The 18363-nt window shown below is 40.5% G+C and overlaps 1 long non-coding RNA gene across 7 annotated transcripts in view; it reads right to left on the reverse strand.

The window, feature by feature from the left end:
• Positions 1-1671: 1671 nt before the first annotated feature.
• The window catches only part of LOC149127058 (uncharacterized), a 692486-nt gene continuing 675794 nt past the window's right edge, over positions 1672-18363 (reverse strand). For 2 of the 7 annotated variants that reach the window (XR_016232531.1, XR_016232533.1), the window contains exon 5: positions 1672-1836. This is a non-coding gene — a long non-coding RNA (uncharacterized LOC149127058). Of the gene's footprint in view, positions 1861-12459; positions 12594-18363 lie in introns of those variants that run through there. The other 5 variants (XR_016232532.1, XR_016232534.1, XR_016232536.1 and 2 more) reach the window with 3 other exon arrangements.

Below are 18363 nucleotides of genomic sequence, written 5' to 3' on the forward strand. Positions count from 1 at the left end.
CCTCTCTCTCTCTTTCTCTGCCTCTGCCTCTCTGTAACTCTGCCTTTCAAATAAATAAATAAATCTTTTATTTTGAAAAAAAGAAAGTAAATTTACAAGAATATTACTTTTATCAGTATTCCCAGTATCAGAAAACCCAGACCCTTTTAAGGAACTTAAACACAAAAAGTGTATATTTTCTCTAACAATGGCAAACTTACACAGCATCTTTTGTGTACAAGTACTTTAAGTATATTAGCTAATTTAATTCTCACAAGAATCCTATGAAGAAATGGTGAACACAGAGAGGTTAAGTTATCAGGGCAAGGTTACACGACTTGGGAGGAGAAAAGCCCAGAACTTGAACCCAGCCAGTTTGGCTCCAGAATCTACGCTCTTTAAATACTTTTGCATGCTGTTCCCTCTCAACTTGGTGGCACTGTCTATGACCCGGAACTGTTGAAGCACAATTGAAGCTCACTACTGACTCTTGTTGTTGTCTATAGACACTGCAACCTGACAAAGACGAGTCAGTATGGACATTCACAAAGCCTATCACAAGCCTATGTTCCATATGAAGCCGTTAGCATCAATATCTTCACTCCAGAGAAATCAGAGGAAATTTGGTGAACAGCTCAGTAAGCGGATGGTTGAAACCCAAGGTTTTGCAAAGGACTGAACTTCAAATATTGGCAAACAGTAGTTATGACTAACAAGAGATGAAAATGCCAGCATTTACAAAAACCAGACAGTGCAATCTTAACATATATTATTTGCTGAGAGTCTTCTGTGGGTCAGGTTCAGGGCATAAGGTTTTACAGCACTGTATCTCAAAACAACTCTAAGAGGTACATATTATGTTTAATTGAATTTCAAATGTGATAGCCTATAAATTACAAACTAATTTCTATACTAGTAAGAGAGCAAAAAGTGTTTCCAATTAACCAAGATACATCAGTTGTAAGATACATTCCGATATTAGAGATGCTAAAATGTGAATGCATGTTAACTCGGATGAAATATGATAGAATTGCCATATTACCGATGAGAAAACAGACTTGCTGCTGTTAAATTGTCCAAAGTCATATGGTTAGCAAATGGTAGAGCCTGTGCTCACACCCAGGTGCATGCTCCTCACCATTTGATGGAGTATGTCTCAATCTATGTCTATTCTGTATACGGTAAAATGAAATACCACTTTGCTGTTGTTAACTTGATCATCAGCACCCTGCAGACTGGTAACTTAAATCCCAAAGTGATTCTTTAAGATTTGAGCATTCAGTAAGATGGTTTACAGTGGCCAAACAGGCCAAGAGAAACAAGCCTAGCTCTCCCTCATTTTCCTCTCTGTAAACAGATTCAACATCATGGTTTTCAGGAGACAGTTTCTGTCTCTTTGTCCTGGAATCAGTCCTCATTCTAGCTTATAATGAAAAGAACATTTTTTTTCTTTTATATAGAATGAGATATTTGTTTCTGAAGACATTGCTTGGCCTGCTGTTCAGTTTGCAAACAGAATACAATTTCTTTTACTTTTAATAACTCAAGATGTTTTGTAACGATGTCGTGGTCTGAGATTTGAGAGTGAGCAAACAAGACCACACGAAGCTTAAAGAAGCACAGCACAATTTCATAAAAATATTTTTAGCAATAAAAACCCACAAGACAGAAAAACAGAAAATGCATACATACTCGACTTAGAATCCCAGTGTTTTTTTTTTCTTTTTTTTTTTCCTGGAGACGACAGCAGCTTTAAACATTGCTTTCCTCTTGCGTAGGACTATACATGCACGGTACACAACTTCAGTTCCTGTTCTGAAAGCACTGTGAGCCAAGTTTTATGATGGTCTCTTGAGGCTAAGGAAAAATGTCATTGGTAGTCTGAAAGAATAGGTTTTAATATAGGCACTTAATTTTCTTTCCATATACTCCTGATTAAAACAAGGTTTGCCCCATTTTCCTTTTCTTTCTTTCTTTCTTTCTTTCTTTCTTTCTTTCTTTCTTTCTTTCTTTCTTTCTTTCTTTCTTTCTTTCTTTCTTTCTTTCTTTTTCTTTTTCTTTTTTTTTAGAAAACTGTCTCTACCCACACCAACAAAACAACATACTGATTCTAGCTGTGACTTTGGCTCTCACTGTCCTCAGTTTCGATGCAACTTGGATCCATCACAAGGCATTGAGTTAACTTAGGTTGCATTGGCAACATTAAACTTCCAATTAAAAAGAAAAATTTAAGTATTTTGTTCCCCAAAAGGTTAAGCTAAACAGTGGTATAGTTTGTTAAATTTGGCTGTTTTTAAACTTAGTCTATTAGAATCTTTTAAAAAATTACTGTTCCTGAGAAATTGTTAAAATAAACTAAACACTGAAATTCTCAAGGGTAAATATATATAATTTCTATTTTAAAAAGTATTTAACATTATTACCTTCATCCACAATGCCATTGTTAGTGTCTTTGAGCTACAGAATTAATGTGCTATTTATTTCTGTAAATATTTTCAAGTTTCCTTCTTTTTAAAATTATTTTAAAAATCTAAAATGTGGAAAACATCTGAAATCCAGTTTCTGAGATTATCATAGTTTGAGAAGGTTAAGGAAACCACTAGAGAGTGGTAATTTGGATTCAAACTCAAGCTTTTAAGACGTGTGCCTTTTTATATCACTTTATTCTCATAGGAGTTAGATCAACAAATATGCTTTGATTTCAAGAGGGCTAAATATGGAATAATCTGATAAGGCTTAACACTGACACAAATACAACTGGAAAAGAAACTGTTAAAATGCTCACACAAATTGCAAGTCTGGGCTTGGGTCCAGTTGCTAACACAACTAGAATGAATGTCTGGGTTGTGTTGGGATTAAACAGTCAGTTCTAATCCATTCATTTTTACTGACAGGAGCCCTTCCTAAGTGCTGGATACAGTGTGAGGTATTTTTATATGAGGTTTATTCCCGGTTATTGCAAGTTAGGTATTACTCAGCTCCCACTTGAAAGATGAGAACAACCCAGTCAGATCAGTTGGGAGAACGATTCAAGGCAACCATGCCGGCAAATAGCAGAGCTGAATTGCACGCTAAGTATGCAGGTTCTTACCACTGTGCTACCCGACCATGCCCTGCATCTTCATGCAACTCAGACCCTAGCAGGAGACGAGGCACTGCAGAAATAGCTCGAATATAAGGTAGAAGAAAGACCGAAATAAAGCAAACCCACACAGAGATATAAACAGAATTAGGAGGATTCAAATACTAGAGAGACCTACCTAGATGTATGTGCGAGTTTGTCGGGAGTGAGGGGGTGGAGAGCAGCAAAAATGCTTCCCGTCAGAGCCTGCCCGGGAGAAAGGACACTGAAAAGGAGGGAGAATTTCCATAGACGTGATGAAGGGTCGGGTAGGACAAGGTGAATGGGCAAGAGGAAACAGGAAGCCCGGTGTGTTCCTTACACAGAAGGGCAAGGGAGGGATGGAGCTGCGGTGGGAACTGTGGCTGTCACATCGTGGGCTTCAGGTTCCAGAGCAGGGGTTTGGATGTAATGCACTAGATGGCGGGGATCGTGGGGAAGATCTCCTTGGAGGGAGATCCATCAGGCAGCAGTGTGTAGTGAAGGCAGGCCCATCCCCGCAAGCCATTTCCTGACTATTAGTTTTGCCTTGTGGTGAGTACGAGGCGTATTAGGATCCTCACTTTAAACATGAAGAAGTGAAGACTCAGAGGGGCTCCATCGCTTGCTCCAGGTCACAGTCAGCAAACAGAAGGGCCAGTACTGGAATCTAGTGTGTCCAGCTCCAGAGCCCTGCACCAGACATCACTCCTCCTGGTGAGCGAGCCCCCCCCCCCCACCCCCACCCCCCGGTCACCTGAGAGCTCATGAGAAATGCAGCCCTATGAAGCAGACTCCACGTTTTCACAGGATCCTACATGCACTTCAGTTTGAGAAGCATTACACTGGGCTGCACTGTCTTCCTTATAAGGACCCTAGTAACTAATCGCTAGGAAACTCATTCAGTAGCCTACAAATCTAGCTGTTAGGACAGTATATGCAGTAGTGTCCTTACACAAAAGGCAAGGCACTGAAGAAAAGACAACTCCTGGGTGTTGTTCTCATAGGGAGGCACACAGGCAGAGAATTTAAAGACTGAGAGTAACCTAGCTGTGTGGCCTTGGCTGACTTACTTAACTTCTCTGAATTTTAGTTTCCTCACCTGCAGAATACTTGGCTTATAAGAATTAAATTAAGGAGCCGGTGCTGTGACGTAGTGGGTAAAGCTGCCGGCTGCATTGTCAGCATCCCATATAGGCACCGGCTTGAATTCCAGCTGCTCCACTTCCAGTCTAGTTCTCTGCTTTGGCTTGGGAGATCAGTGGAAGATAGCCCAAGTCCTTGGGCCCCTGCACACACAAGAAAGAAGCTCCTGACTCCTGGCTTTGGATGGGCCCAGCTCCGACCGCTGTGACCATCTCTCTCTCTCTCTCTCTCTCTCTCTCTCTCTCTCTCTCTGCCTCTGCCTCTCTGAAATTCTGCCTTTCAAATAAATAAAATAATACATCTTTAAAAAAAAAGAATCAAATCAAATGGTATCCATGAACAGAGCTTGCACAGGAAACACATTCTAAACACAAGGAGCACTACTATCAGGAGACATGGCTATAAACACCTTAAGAAACCCCTTGGATTGAGTCCCAGCCTGGCTCCTGATTCCAGCTTCCTGCTAATGTGCATCCTGAAATGCAGTGATGGCTCAGCCAGCTGGGACCCTGCCTCCCATGCAGAAGACCCAGACTGAGTTCCAGACTCTTGGCTTTGGCCTGGTCCAGCCCTGACTGTTGCAGACATTTAGGGAATAAACCAGCAGATGAAAGATCTTTCTCTCTCTCTCCCCTCTTTCTCCCTTTCAAATAAATAAAATTCTATTTAAAATAAGAAAGTCAAGGACAATACACAGTGTTAGCTGAAGGAAAACCCACTCTACTGAAGCAAGGGCAGAAGGCTAGTGGGGGAAAGCCCCGTGGATTCAGGAGAGCATATTTGTGATTCACACAGGTGCTGCTGAAATCCCATAGACTGCGTTCCACATCCAAGCGGGAAAGCAACCAGGGCCTGTGTGGTCTCGGCCCAAAGTGACACGCCCAAGGTTGGTAAAGCCACACAAAAATAGCATGTAGGAACTTAAGAAAAATGAAAACCAGTTCATTTGATGAAATATTAATATAGATTTTGAAATCCTGGAGCAGAGAAACCTACATAATGCATTAATAATGAAACATTTGTTAGCAATTCTTTGCAGTTACCACAGAAAATAAAGATACATTAATGGATTTCAAGCAAGTGATTCTTTAGCTAGCTCAGGCAGGCAGGGAGGTTAGACACAACAAGTTAAAGAGATTAGGCCTCCTCATCCCTAATTCTCTTGACATTTGTTTACCATTTGCCAGGCACTGCGCTGAAGTTCTGGGGCTACAAAGTGCACGAAACACAGTTACTGTCCTCAGTTAGCTGACCACTGAGCAGAGGAAAGCGCCCACGTCATTCTAAGGCAGAGCAGCGAGGGACGCGTGGATGGGAGAGCCTGGACACTCAGAAGCATGGTGTTCCATGAGGCTGGCAGTCGTACTCAGGCCGCTGCTCGGGTTAGCTGGGCTACACACGCTCTAGCTTTTTTCCTTTGATCGTCCGAGAATCATCTGCTGAGATTTTGTTTCTGCTCTATAATGCTTTGTCGTTATTCTACTATAAAATAGTTTATTAAAGTTTAATATTCTTGGGACTGAGGGAAAACTAAAAAGCTAGGCAGCAGTGACTGTGACATTATTTTGGCATCACTTAATGATGGCAACCCATGTCCATATGGTATTAAAAAAGCGAAAAAAAGAAAAGCATAACTCAAATTGGCTTTAATTCAAACAACCAGTCCATTTATTGAAACATTAGCGTCAATTGGCTCTTTGTTGGGTTGTTGGCGCCATGCTGACTCAAACATATGAAGGGAATAGAGATAACTGAAAGACTGATCCATCACCCATCCTCCCTCTCTCCGAACCCCTGTGAAGTTAACAAAATATTTCTGAGGGAGGGGAGGAGAAGTAATAAACATAGCATGAGGAGTCTTCAAAAAGTTTGTGGAAAAATGAAATTAAATTTAAGTTTATTTTGGTGCAAAAAAAAAAAAAAATGACACCATGCTTAGGTTTTTCACAGTAAGATTTCCTGAGAACTTTTTGAAGACTCTGTATATGTGCTGTGCAGGTAGTTTGTGTGGGACAGTTAAAGTTTTTCATACTGGCCCTCAGGAAAAAATCTAGTAAAAGCTGCCTATCTACGTGCTGCAAAGCTTTGGTCTGTTCAATAAAAATCAACTAGAACATATTTTAAAGGGCTATACATTATGTGAGATCTGCAAATCAAGGAACTCGTTTCAAGAATGAGAAGCTTGGACAAGGAGAGAATAATGAAAATCAGAAAAGATGTCAAATTTCCTTTAGTGTTGCGATTGCTCTAAGGCTAAGCAACACTCCTCAGGAAGATTTTAGGAGCATTCAGGAATGGCGGACAATTTAAAAGCTATCCGAATGGGGGAAACACCTGTAACTATATTTTTTTAATGGACAGAATGGAACAGAGAGCTTGCCAACAATTTTTTAAAAAAGCGATTTCACAATCCGATGTATCAATTGCATTTTTTGGGAAGGCATCTGTAAGTGCCTAAGCCTCTGGCTCTGCCGAACTTCTGGAGGACAGGTGCCCATAATTGGCTTTCCGCGTTTCTGTCTTGTTAACAAGTATATAAATAAGAGAAGGCTCCGGTAATTGGCTCAGAGTTACTAATGAATTAATTAACTTCAGTCTATTTTACCTAACCTTTAATAATAAGTCTTTTTTTTTTTTTTTTTTGGTCTAGCAATAGGTCTGACAGACTGAAGAAACAGACATGCAGCAAAGCTCTTGAAAATTAATGAGAAACGAGGAAAGAATCAATGTACATTCTGCTTGCAGAGAACTGACACAAAAAAGACACAATAAACCATGAACAAACACAGTCAGTTTAAAAAATAGGTTAGAAAAAGTGGGCAAATTCAATTATAGAAGTAATTAGAAGATATAGGGCAAGGCTGCCTTTTGGGACTGTGCCAGAAAACATGAATTAATATGAGTGAATAGGGAGAGCCCATGTAGTAATTAAGAAGCAATCACCTATGGCAATGAGTACCTGAAAACAGGCTGCAAACTATTAATTCAGTGATCAAAAATATTTTTAGATGATTAATATGGCAAATTTATTTTAAAAGACTAATTTCTGGAAAGATAGCAAGACAATAGCACACTATTTGTTCCTCTGGCATTTATATAGCTAATTAAATTTTATAATTTGCAACAACAGTCATTATTATCTGAAAACAGTAAAAGCAATATTTCGCCACCCTTTTTTTTCTTAAAAAAAAAACAGCTGTTCTAAAAATCAATAAGTTAAATCCGGCCCCTGCTGTCTCCTGTCTGTGCCTGAGCCTTGATTACTACATTCTTTCCATGTGTATTTTTCTCAGATGCCTGTGTTTCAGTAATATTAGGCATTCGAATTAATGTATAGATTCTCAAAGGTCTTATATGTTCCCACACCTGGGCAGGGATTCCAGACACTGTTTAATTTCAACACTATCAAATAAAAGCAGTTTAATGCACTATTTGTGCATCAAAGACTTTCCTACTTGGTCAACAGAGGTCTGTCCCTTCAGTACACACCATTCCTCCCTTCCGAATACAAAGGCATAGACACGCTGTAGTGGAGAGTGCTTTACAACACACTGAAGGCTAATGGCTTCTGAAATAGGTGATTATCAGAGCCCCGTAGAGCAAGATGAGGGTCTGGCTGGTAATAAATAACCACGCAATATGAATTATTCTATTTCCACAGCTTTAAGAAAACGTATGTTTCATTGTGGATCAAAAAGTCTGGAAAATGCTGTCTTTTTGGAAATAACAGGGAGCTACTAAAACTAATCAGTCTGCCAGCAGGGAGTTATTGAGCACCTACTAAGGACCTAAGGCACAAAGGTAAATCTTGAAATGCTAACCTTGTAACAAATAATTTTGCGTGCGTGTATGTGATTTCTTTTTGGAAGCCAATAAACAGCAACTCTTGCATGCCATGGGTTTTGAGACGCTGGACTATTAATTACTAATTCTGCTCACAGATTATTACTATTTTTGAGGGGCTGCTACCCATTGATGACCCCAAAACAAGATCAAAGTAGAAACTCATCAGGAGTCACTATGACAGATAACATAGAGGCAAAAGCTGTATTGGTATTTAAGAAAAATGAAAAGTGAAGGATTTTGACATGGTATCAAATTAGGCAGATTTTAGATCTGTCCAGTTGTTTCATTATTTACATTTTTCTCTTTTTCTGAAAACCAATCTATATGTTTTTGAAAAGAACGCAGAAGAGAAACTCTGCAATGAGCCTGCTTCATGTTGTCAATCATCCACACTCAGGCATGGCAACAGCAAATACACAGCTCCTGTGCTGCCAGAGGAGCAGGGGGATGAAGGGCTCAATTGGGACCCAGCGGAGTGAGGACAGCTTAGGGGTGTGGGGCTGCAGGGGCTGCCAGCAGAACAGGACCCACTCACCGTGAAATGTTAATGTGTCAATAAAGGGGAGAAGCATGAACGAGCCTCAAAGGAACTGAAAATGACTCAGCTGGCTGCAGAAAGAATGTGGGCTCTTTGCCAAAGTAAGGTGTTCAAGGGCACACGCCCTAGCATCCAGGGGGAAAACGGCTGCCCCTGATCTTATTTTATTTTTGATTCATTTTTATTTATTTGAAAGACAGAGAGACAGATCAAGACACACAGAGAAAGATCTCCCACCTGCCTTTTCACTCCTTAAATGATTGCAACAACCAGAGCTGGGCCACACTAAAGCCAGGAGCCCACAACTTAATCCAGTCTGTGTGGAGCAGGGACCCAGCCACCTAAGCCATCCACCTGCTGCTGCCCAGGGTGTGCTGTAGCAGGAAACCAGATTGGAGAGTGGAGCCAGGATTGGAACCCAGGGGCTCTGGCATGGGATGCAGGTATCCTGAGAGGCTACTGCATCAAACTCCTGCCCCTGCTCCCTGACTTGATAAAGGGAAAATACTTTGAAGAAAAAAGACAATTGTTTGTTTCTTCAGAAATAAACTTCCGTCCTCTTTTCTTCTTCCCTTTTTCCAGCCAAGAGACATTTCCTGAATTCCTACGTCTGCCAGGCACTGAGTTAGGAATGGAGGAGGAAGAGAGGGTGAGTGGAAGATAAATAGCAAGGAGAGGCAGGTCCTCTTTCATAGATCCCATTCTAGGGGAAGAACTGAGATAGGCAACTAACCAGAATCCTCAGAAAAGATGGGGAATCTGTGCGAATGCAGAGGCGAGGCAAGCACTGGTCGTGCAGAGGAAGGGGGCTATTAGTTGGGGCTACCATGGACCAAAATCAGTGTTCAGACAGGAGTGGCATTTATGCCTGCTTGGGAGGATGACAGGCAGAGATGGAAGGACGTGAACTTCAGCGGGAGAGAACTCTGTCTTACTCTGCTATCAGCTTTCACTTTCTCTCTTCCAAATCAGTTATTTCAGGAAAAAGCAGTAGACAAGACGGTTTGACTTGAGTTTATGCGACAGTGGTGATTGTGTGTGAGTGAGGGGAGGGCTATGAGGGGAAAGAGTGAGAACAAAGGCTTTTGCTTCAAACCTCAAACTTTGGCTTCTTCTAAATGGCTTTTTTTAAAACATACTCTTCTGTTTTTAACTATTTTGAATGGTATATGAGTCCTGTTGGGTCAGAAAATATACTCTTCCAATAGCCTTTATTTTTCATGTTTGATGAATCCATATTCTAACTTAAGACTTGATGATTTCTGTGGATTGCCTTATGTTTCCCATATAGTCAATAATTCCTTTTTCTCTCCTCTTTTATTAGAAAAAAATTTATTTATTTGAAAGGAAGAGCAACAGGAGAAGAGAGGGAGTGAGAGAGACAAACAGAGAGCAAGCGAGCGAGAGCGAGAGAGCGGGAGAGTGAGTATGCTTCTATCCACTGGTTCACTCCCTAAATGGCCACAACAGCAACCAGCTCTTGGCCAGACTGAAGCTGGGAGCTAAGAACTCTATCCTGATCTCCTACATGAGTGGCCAAAATTCTTGGGCCATTTTGCATTACCTTCCCAGGGGGCATTAGCTGTATTGGAAGCAAGCAGCTGGGACTTGAACCAGCACTTGATATAAGATGCAAGCGGTAGCTCTGCCACTGCACCGTAACACTGGTTCAACTGTTCCTTTATTAATGCATCCTTTCCTTTTCTCATAATTAAATATCTAAGTAGTACCTAGTTGGCAAATAATCTCCGAGGCATAGTTTCTTCATTCTTGCTTATATTTTAGAGATTATGCCATTTTTAATATGGAACATGGAAAGTATTTTAAATGCACCGTCTAGAAGATCAGACTTCCGCAATCTTGTTCTTATGGATGTATTGGTCAGTAGGACTGTGTATCCTGGTCTGTTTGGTTCTTAAGAGCTTTTCAAAGGAAGGCTATGGAGCAATAGCCTAGTTAAGGAAATTCTAATAGGCTTATCTATAAATGGAGAAGAATTTCAGACTGGCAAATGTCAACTATGTTCCTAAATCTGTATATATGAAATATATGAAACTTGTATAACTTAAATAAAATAAAAAAATAAAGAAAAAAATTTCCTACATACAAAACTAGCCTTGTTTGCTGGATATACAAAATCTAAGATTCCATATCTCTCCAGGGACTAAGAAAAAAATAAGCATCATGCATGAACATCAGTTCATTCAATGGATTCTTTTTTAAGTCCTGGACTAGCAACCAGGGATATAAAAACGATTAAAACATGAGCCTTGCCCTTAAGGATCTCTCTCCCTTAAGAAGCAGATGAGCTCGATAAGTAAATCAATTATTATTATATAGTTGTGATAAGATATAAATGTGCAGCAAGCTATGAGAGCACAAAGGAGACATATCTAAATTAGATTGGGATAGTGGAGTAGGAGGATAAGATGCCAGAACTGAGTTTTTAGGAACAAGAATTTAATTAGCTCAAGAAGGGGGCCAAGGGAAGTTAATGCACAAAACAACATGACAAGCTGAGGAAAGTGTGTCTTTTTTGGACTTGCAAAGTACTGGTTCAGTAGAAAGGAAGTGGGTATCGGGATGGTTAAAGTATTCCTTACACAGACCAGGTTCTCTCTGGTGTTTTCTGTTGCTTGACTTAATTCCTTGTTCCTAACTCCTTTCCTTTCTCCCAAGGTTTCTAGACACAGCCCAATAGAAAGTGCTGTGTGGACATTCCTGAAGTTGAAAGCTGCTGGCCTAGAGCATACTGATGGGGTAAACAGGCTGGGCGTTCATATCAGCTGGTCTTTCTGCTCAGGACCTGGGTGGGAGCACAGAGAGCAGGAATGGAAGAGGTCGTAACATACTGTGTGCATCTTGTAAAGTTGCTGACATCTATGGAAATGATTTCCTTCTTGTACATGAATTTACAGTGTTGACTTGGCAACTGTCATGAAGACCTTAAAATGTCTTCTCCACGAACATCATCAAGAAAAGGAACCAGAACAATTCTTAGCAGGAAGACTGATCTGAGGATTAGCTGTGGTGCATCACATGTTACTGTCCATTGCTTTCATAAATTCTCTGCGTGGTCAGCTCCCATTCATGCCATCAGCTTAGTTTTTTTTTTAATCTGTTGGATCACCTGTGTTAGATCATATCTTACTGTTACATGCCTACTTAATATCCTGCACTTTTCCTTTGTAGCACTTAATATGACTCCAGTGAAATACTGAATTATATAATGTCTTCATGTCAGTTCCTTTAAGCAGAATCTAAGTAACATGAGGGCAGCAACTGGGTTTTATGCTGCCATATCCACAGTTCCTAGCAGCATTCCTGGTATACAATAGGTGCTCAATAAATATTTTGGAATGGTTCCTTAACTTTCTAATCCTAATTTAAATGAAACTCAAATGCAACACATTGAAATGGAACAGAGCTACAAAGTAAAACCAGACATGCAGCTCTTAAAGCTAACAGGAAGCTCTAGAAATCTCCCAAAACTGACACTGACTTCCAGAGGAATTCAAATGATGACACTAGGATTTTGCCTCTTAATGCTTTCACCTAACCTCCCCATGCTGGTTTGGTTGGAAATGAAGCCAACATTTCCCATTCATGTGTGTTAGGGCTTCTTTATTCTTGAGATTTGTTGTCCTCAGGCCAGGGCTTCCTTCATTATTTAGTTCCAACTGTGCTAGTCACCATGCCAAACACTTGGGATAAAAACATGAAAAGGCACAGACCCGACTTTGGGAAGCAGCCGGCTGCCGCGGGAGTAGCAGGACTGGAGGAGCCTTCCTCTGTCTCCAGGGAACCACAAGCTGGTAATGACTCCGCAAGAGCATCACTGGCCCAGCCGTCATGGTGCACAGCACCCTGGACATCATAACTTTTTTTTTTTCAGCTGTCATCACTCACTTTCACTTTCAAAGAAATGAAGTATCTGAGAGGAGCTTTGACCCAGAGGATAGTGGCACAGGGAATGCTGGGAGCCTGAGTGGAAGAGGGACAAAGAGTGCCAGTAAGTTGGGAAAGCGGCAAAAATGAAAGAGCTGGAAGAATAGTGCCGGGCACCTAAGAGACACAAGGCAATGTTTGGCAAATAAATACACAATAAAAACTGCTTTCTTCAGACTGATTCATGGTTGCTTCTACCTTAGCTGCTTCCTTAGGTAAATAGCAATTTCTAAGTTGAGAAAAAGTTTACAAAGTATGAAACTGATGGCTGCAGCTCTTTGGAGTTGATGCCAAATCCCATTTACATCATCATGTTTTAGAACTTTGGAGGAGAACATACAAAATTTTTTTCCTTTCTATCATTACTTATTCCAGAGAATTCCCATTTTCAGAAGTGGCCTAAGAGGGAATTGTACCCTGCTTTCAAAGCTTCTGTGTAAGCTTGAGCCTAGATGCATATGTGGGTTCTCTTGGCTATTCCAACTTTGCTTTTTTAATGAAAGAAACTAATGTCCACTCAAATTGGTTATGAGAACTAGTGGTGACGTTTCAAAAGAGGACAAATGCCATACTGATGTCTGAATACTAAGGTTCTTTCCACGTCTGTGAGTATAATGCTTTGCTTACATGTAACCAGCAAAGAACACAATTAGCATACTAATTTGATTCTCTGTCTAAACAATAGAAGATTCTTTTGACATAGACAGCTGTCCATGAATAGCCAGGGTGACCCTTGGTCAGTTTTCCATCTGTCTTAGAGTAAAGAGTCCAGGTTTAGGCACACATTAATTGTATGACCTTGGACAGCTTTCTTATGTTACTGTTTCATCTGTGAAATGGGGGCACATTTAATACCTGCCTCACAGGGGTTATCGTAAGCAGTAAGTTAACACTTTGCCCACAGTGCACACTCCGTAGTATTTTAAGTTTTTGTCTGTAGCTGCCTATTCTTGCGAAATTTGGAGTAGACCTAGGACTCTTCTGCCTACTTGGAAGAAGGGAGGAGTAAAGCTCCAGTCCCTTTGGAGCTTCCCTCGAGCCATGTGGGACTAAGTTTCCCGGACTTTATCAGAGAGCTGAGCATCCTGCAGTCACAGAGAAGTCACAGCTTTCTTTTTGCTTTTAGTTCATGAGGTTCTAAGTCCTCCAAGGACAGATGCGCAGAAGCAGGAGGGCAGCTGGCTGGGAATGTCTCTGGCTCATCTCTAGTGGTCGTTGGAAGCTCTCAGAATGTCAGGTTGACAAATCAAAATTGCACCAGTTATAATCGCATAACTAAAATTTTCTAATCTCTCCTTAAACTGAGCCCTCCCCTCCCTCCCCCAGCCTCTCGCTCTTTCTCCGACCAGTGATTCTCAATGTTGGCTGAATTTTGGAATCACCTGTGGAGCATTAAAAATGCCTGGGTCCTATCATCAAAAATTATTATTATTATTATTTTTTAGCTTTGCAAACATTTTTATTAATAAAAAGAATAGATTTCATGTAATTCATAGGGTCCATTCTAAGAAGATAACCATAGTTCTGATTAAACTTGTCTGAAACGAGGTGTCAGTATCTGGCTTTCTAAATGCTATCCAGAGAATCACTGGAGTTTGAACAATAAAGATTTAAAAAATAATTTTGTTTTCAATGTAAAGTCCATGCTAACACATACCAATAATACAATCAGTGAAAAGACAGAAATTTAGTTCTGGCATAACGAATTAATTTCATGTCCTTAAGAATATTTCGGTATCTGACGATTTTGGAGAGACTAGTTTAAGGTAGACACACTCTGTCCTGTCCAGCCCTGGAAATACAACACTGTTGGACTGACCTGCTGCAAGGGCCTGTGAGGCTGGAAGGAGAAGAGCTTCTGTTATTTGTTGAAATAGTCCTAAGAGCCAGTGGTAAGTTAGAGGGAACTTGAGGACCTCGGGTTAGCTCCAGGCATCTAAGGGCATCCTATCATTTCACAGCTTTGCCAGTTTGGTTGTCAGTTTCATTAAATGGATATTTCACAACTTCAGTTTCATGAGATTGGTATGCCATGATGAGCCCTGATTGAGGTATGTGGCAAGAAATGTGAAATAATAATAAAGCTCTAAGGGTGTTTGGACAAAATATTTAAGAATTAATCACAGCAAATTCAAGGTTATCCTTGTAATAATATTGCTCTCAGTCACTCATTCCTCAGTACACATTCTTGAGTGGGAGAACATGGTGGAGTTACAACTACTCTGGGGGACTGCCATTTGACATGGGTGTACCTAGGGAACAAAGCTTGGGGTTTTGCAAAAACCAGCTTCCCAAGTCAAAGAAGTTCTTCATTGGGCCTCAAGTTTGCAGCAATGCATACTAATGGGGGGTGGAGGGAAGAGCCAGACAAAGCGGCCTCTCTGTGTTCTGGTTTTCCATCTCTTTTAGGGGGACATAAAGGACCTTGTTTTCTTACATTGGGGAAGCAAGTTGTTTACAAGTCACACCTTAAGTTACCTCTGAACTTAAAATTGAAAAAAAAAAGTCTTTAACAATCCTATCCATTTCTTTGTCATCATTAAAAATCAGTTTCTAAACATGTCAAATTTAAATACAAACTTTAGGAAAAATAAGATTCACAGTGTTATATGTGTGTGAGGGGTTCTCCTGATATTTGGGGTACTTATGGTCTCACCAATAACGTTAGTGTTTTCTGCTGAAGACGAATGAATGGGTATCTCACTTGACTTTTTCAACTGCTAACTGAATTTGCTAGTTCCATGTAAAAAGAAATTACAGTTAGGTAACTTAGTCTGGTGCTAATTTCTTTTTCTTCAAAGTTTCTGAGCAGGAGAGAAAAATGAGGCTTGAAGATGAGGCTTGGAGAAGGGGTTGGGGGTAAGGAGAAATGTAGGAAGATCTCATTACATGGTGTGGGTGGGCAGTTGTGTGGTGATGATGAAGTGCAGAAGGGAACGTACCACTTTGCCTCTTAAAGAGCACCAAATTATTTTCAATATTATTTATGACTTTTGTGTGTGTAGTCATTTTTTTCTATTAAGAAATTTTTATGTAAAATAAAAGAAGAGGGACTTATAAAGAATTTAGTACACTCAAATTGAAATACCCTGGATACTGTTCTTAATTCTGCTACTAATTTTCCTTGTTTGAAACAAATTACTTAGTGATTCGTTATTTTAGAGACCTAAATTTTATTTCAACATTTCAACTTATTAGTGAGTAATATATGTGGAGTCCTTTGAGTGTAATGAGTTAACATCTTATTTTGTAATTTTCTAATTCAGTGGATCAAATTGGGCAAATACATTTAACATGGATCTTTTGTGGATGAGATTCCTCATTGTCATTGCAATTGAAATGGAAGGCCACACTCAGCCTTCATGTCAAAGAGTGATAGGTTGGCTGTTATTATCACCTACTGCTAATACTTTCTTTTCAGCGAGTTTCAGAAAATTCATGGATGAGAGTCCAAGAATGAATCAAGAGAAAACCAGGAATGCTTGGGGATATTTTCCCTAACCCGTCCAAGCAGTCAACCTGACTTCCCGTAATTCCTTCCACTGGGTCGCTCCTGAGACAGATTTCTGCAAGGCCCTGCCTGACACAGATGGCATTTGCTGCACAACTGAGGCTGAAACGTGATGATGTTTTCCTTTCCTTCCGTCTCTTGCTCCTCATTTTACGCAGCTATTTATTTTACATTGACCCTGGCCAAGAGTATATGAAATCTCAGTTTTTAAGTCTGCAGATAATTTCTGGTTCTGTGATTTTAGATCCATTACTCTTTACTGAGCTTTTATGTCACTACAGACGGCTTTGCATTTTAATAAAGTTTCCAATCCTCTAGGGCCCTCTCCCCTGAAGCAGCTCCTACTCCCCAGGGCTGCTGAAGAGTTGAGCAGAGAGAGAGTAGAAGCTTTTGTGGACAGAGATGCTGATGGCAGATAACTCCAGCTGTCATTACAAGATCATCCAGATAAGGGGAACAATCAAGTAGGGGCTTATAGTCCACTTGAGTTTTTCTGATTGTAAAACCAGCCATTTTTCAATTTAAATAATTTAAGGATTCCAGCGTCTCTATACTCTAAGGCTCATTTAGCCTCTTATTAGCTAACTGTTTCTCCAGTTCAAGAGGTGGAAGGGAAGAGTGCAGATTTTTTGTTCTTGTTAATTCACAGCAGTGGGTAGTGGTGTGTAAATAAAAAAAATAAGCCACACAGATTTGATGGCAAGAAAGAACAGGAATCCATACAAATAATCATAATTGATTTCAAAAGTTAATTAAAAGGAACTGAAGAGGCAAGTACTGCGTGGCCTAGTGTTTATCAAAAGGCACACAACAGAGAGGAGAATGGATTGGAAAACCGATTCCCAGCTAACCAGAAGAAGGAAATAGACTAACACAGCTCTTAATTTTAACTTGAAAATCCCAAGTTCTTTTCTAAGTTCTTTTCCTCACAGTATTCTGACCATGATCTTATTTCATTTTGTTCTCATTGAAAGAAATATTGGAAGGAGCAAGAGGGAGAGAATAAAATTAAGTTGCAAAGTCCCAGAGGATTGAGGCTGGGTTTCCAGAACTTACCTGTGGCACATACATGACAGCAAATGCAGTCAAGAAACCACAGGTGGCACAAGGTCTTCCTTCTGCACCCCTGGCCCAGTCTTTCAAGGTTTTCAATCTTTCCTGCTTCTGAAATTTTGATAGCTCAAGACCAGACACCTACGATATTCATTTACAAGTAGTGTGTACAGGAATTAGCACTCACATCATTCACATGTCCATACGAGAGAGATGCTGGAGAGCTCTCCAATAGGAAGATAATGCTCTTCCTCACCCTGTCAAGAGCTTCTTTTGGCAGGAGCATGCCTTCTATTTTTATGTAGGGGTTCTAGGGTTGGAAAAGATGTTAGAGCCATGCGGTTGCCATGTCCATGGGGATGTCTTTTCCATTGTTGGAGAGACACATCCTAAAGGTCAGAGCCAGATAGAGTAGGCAGGACAACTGGTCAGAGAGGCCCTGGCAGAGGTGGGACCTATCCTTACCACCAAGAGTGGAATCTGACTAAAGATGCTCTTCGCCCTACGAGCAAGACATTGCTGCTATGCAGATTTTTGAGCAAACAAGGCCTTCTGGACACCTGAGTCTCCCTGCATGGAAGGCCGCACACCAGTGGCCATGGAGTCACAGGAGGAGAGACCAGGAAATGCTGCATTTCCTTTTCCCTTTTCTTTCCTCGTTGCTGCCCTTTCTCCTTCTTCTTCTTTCCTTTTCTTCCGATGTCCCTCCTGTTTAAATGGTAGAAGGCAGTCTATAGATTACCAGAGAACTAGCATAGATCTGATTTCTGGGCATAAGGAGATCTCAGGGAAATATCATGAGCTACCTTCTGGAAGGGTGTTCAGCTTCTCCCCACCCCCTTGCTCACTTCTCTTATTTTAAAATTAGGAAAAACAAAACAAGCATATCCAGAGAAGCTATGAATGTCAGAAAGAGACCACATTGTCTGTCTGTTCCTCTCTCTCCTCACTGCTCCTACCCTCCAAGCCCCAGAATACTTGCAGTGACTTCTTTCCTGATGTGTGAACTCGGAGACCTCAGGGGTTTTGACTGATTTACTCATTAATGTATTCCCCGTGCTTACCATTGTGCCTAAATATTTGTTGAATGGTTGAAATAGCGAAATTTACTACCCACAAAATGAAGATCAAGAATTGGTAAACACAGAGCCATTATTATATGCATAACATAAACAGCACCAACATTATTTCACAAGTTTTTTTTTTTAAGCATCTGTAAATGTTCGAGTAGAAGAGGATTTC

Source organism: Oryctolagus cuniculus, chromosome 4 (assembly GCF_051225735.1).
Source record: "Oryctolagus cuniculus isolate XC-2025 breed Fujian yellow rabbit chromosome 4, ASM5122573v1, whole genome shotgun sequence".
NCBI lineage: Eukaryota > Metazoa > Chordata > Mammalia > Lagomorpha > Leporidae > Oryctolagus > Oryctolagus cuniculus.